This window comes from Chrysochloris asiatica, unplaced genomic scaffold (genome assembly GCF_000296735.1).
Source record: "Chrysochloris asiatica unplaced genomic scaffold, ChrAsi1.0 scaffold00451, whole genome shotgun sequence".
Taxonomy (NCBI): domain Eukaryota; kingdom Metazoa; phylum Chordata; class Mammalia; order Afrosoricida; family Chrysochloridae; genus Chrysochloris; species Chrysochloris asiatica.
In genome coordinates this window covers 846,926-849,508 of record NW_006408969.1, presented here as the reverse complement: position 1 = coordinate 849,508, position 2,583 = coordinate 846,926, and the positions used below count along the sequence as shown (strand labels likewise).

The following is a 2,583-nucleotide window of genomic DNA, read 5'->3' as shown; positions in this document are numbered from 1 at the left end:
AAACCATGTCATTAGAAAATCAGTATGTGTTTGGAATGAATGTTAAAACTAAAAGTAGGATGGACATATATATGTGTTTCATATAGCATGTATACATATATATATTGTTAATTTGTGATTAGATATTTGAAGAACTGGTTGATTTAAAAACTGTTTATAAGACATTGGTTATAATATTCAGACTCCCAAATAATATGTAATCAAAATTTTTAATGTTATAAATGGCAATCTTGGGTCTCCTAAAACAGTTATTACTATTGATTATTTGAAAATATTTATGTTTTAAAATAATTATTAAAATTAGTGGCAAATTAATATAAATACAATAAGTTGGAAGTCTTAAATAGTTTACTTTATTTCACTCAAAGGGATTATATTTTAAATTATTGGTAATCCAAATTAAGTGATTCATATTTATGAGGCTGGCTTATTATCTAGATTTATTTGTTCTCAGACTATTTAGGAAGTAATCTTGAAAATTGATTTTTATATATTTTAAAAATACAGAAATACAGAGATTTTACTGGAAGAAAGTATTTTGTCTTCTAGTTTATCTTCCTTCTACTTTAGTTAATTTCACTGTGTGAGAATTTCATATTAAAAAGTAATTGCAGCGGTTGGGAACGCGGAGCGGACGGGATCGATTCAACGGGGTTCCGGGCAGGGCTATGGAGCAGGTAAACGAGCTGAAAGAGAAGGGCAACAAGGCCCTGAGCGCCGGCAACATAGATGACGCGCTACAGTGCTGCTCCGAAGCCATCAAGTTAGATCCCCAGAACCATGTGCTCTACAGCAATCGGTCTGCGGTCTACGCCAAGAAAGGAGACTACCAGAAGGCTTATGAGGACGGCTGCAAAACTATGGACTTGAAGCCTGACTGGGGCAAGGGCTATTCTCGAAAAGCAGCTGCCCTGGAGTTCTTAAATTGCTTTGAGGAGGCCTAGCGAAAACTATGAGGAGGGTTTGAAACATGAAGCAAATAACACTCAGCTCAAGGAGGGTTTACAGAATATGGAGGCCCGCCTAGCAGAGAGGAAATTCATGAACCCTTTCAACATGCCCAACCTGTACCAGAAACTAGAGGGTGATCCCCGGACAAGGGCACTGCTCAGCGATCCTTCCTACCGGGACCTGATCGAGCAACTCCGAAACAAGCCTTCTGACCTTGGCACAAAACTACAAGATCCACGGATCATGACCACGCTCAGTGTCCTTCTTGGAGTTGACCTGGTAAGTATGGATGAAGAGGAAGAAGTTGCAACACCTCCTCCACCCCCTCCTCCGAAAAAGGAAACTAAACCAGAGCCGATAGAAGAAGATCTTCCAGAGAATAAGAAACAGGCCCTGAAAGAAAAAGAGCTGGGGAACGGTGCCTACAAGAAGAAAGACTTTGACGCGGCCCTGAAGCATTATGACAGAGCCAAGGACCTGGACCCCACCAACATGACTTACATTACCAATCAAGCAGCCGTGTACTTTGAAAAGGGTGACTACAACAAATGCCGGGAGCTCTGTGAGAAGGCCATCGAAGTGGGGAGAGAAAACCGAGAAGATTATCGACAGATTGCCAAAGCATACACACGAATTGGCAACTCTTACTTCAAAGAAGAAAAGTACAAAGATGCTATCCATTTCTACAATAAATCTCTGGCCGAACACCGAACCCCGGATGTGCTCAAGAAATGCTAGCAGGCAGAGAAAATCCTAAAGGAGCAGGAACGGCTGGCCTACATAAACCCTGACCTGGCTCTGGAGGAAAAGAACAAAGGCAACGAGTGTTTCCAGAAAGGGGACTACCCCCAGGCCATGAAGCATTACACAGAAGCCATCAAGCGGAACCCACGTGATGCCAAACTGTACAGCAATCGAGCTGCTTGTTACACCAAGCTCCTGGAGTTTCAGCTGGTGCTGAAGGACTGTGAGGAGTGTATCCAGCTAGAGCCAACCTTCATCAAGGGCTATACGCGGAAAGCGGCTGCCCTCGAGGCCATGAAGGACTACACGAAAGCCATGGATGTCTACCAGAAGGCCCTAGACCTAGACTCCAACTGTAAGGAGGCGGCAGACGGTTACCAACGCTGCATGATGTCCCAGTACAACCGGCATGACAACCCGGAGGATGTCAAGAGACGAGCCATGGCTGACCCCGAGGTGCAACAGATTATGAGTGACCCCACCATGCGGCTCATCCTGGAGCAAATGCAGAAGGACCCCCAGGCGCTCAGTGAACACCTGAAGAATCCCGTAATAACTCAGAAAATCCAGAAGCTGATGGATGTGGTTCTGATTGCAATTCGGTGATGACTTGCTCAGCCCCCTTTCCCTTCACCCCACGAGGAAAGAAGAGCTGGGAGCGCGGCAAGCAGCGGAGCAGAAGGGAGAGAAGGGGAAGCCAGCACCGGTCCCTGTATATTTATGCCTACCGACACGAAGGATGAGAGACTCTGCCAGCTGCCGCCTTGGCCCTCCCAGCACGAGCATGGTCTCCTCACTGCTGCCCTCGGTTCCATGTACCCGCCCCAGCCCTCCATCACTGTTTCGGCTGCTCTCCCATAGTTGGTTATTTTTTATTTGGGACAGTTG

General features: G+C 45.5%; 1 pseudogene; it reads left to right on the top strand.

The window, feature by feature from the left end:
• The first annotated feature begins 668 nt into the window (after positions 1 to 668).
• On the top strand, positions 669 to 2,301 carry LOC102812774 (annotated as a pseudogene).
• Positions 2,302 to 2,583: the final 282 nt, after the last annotated feature.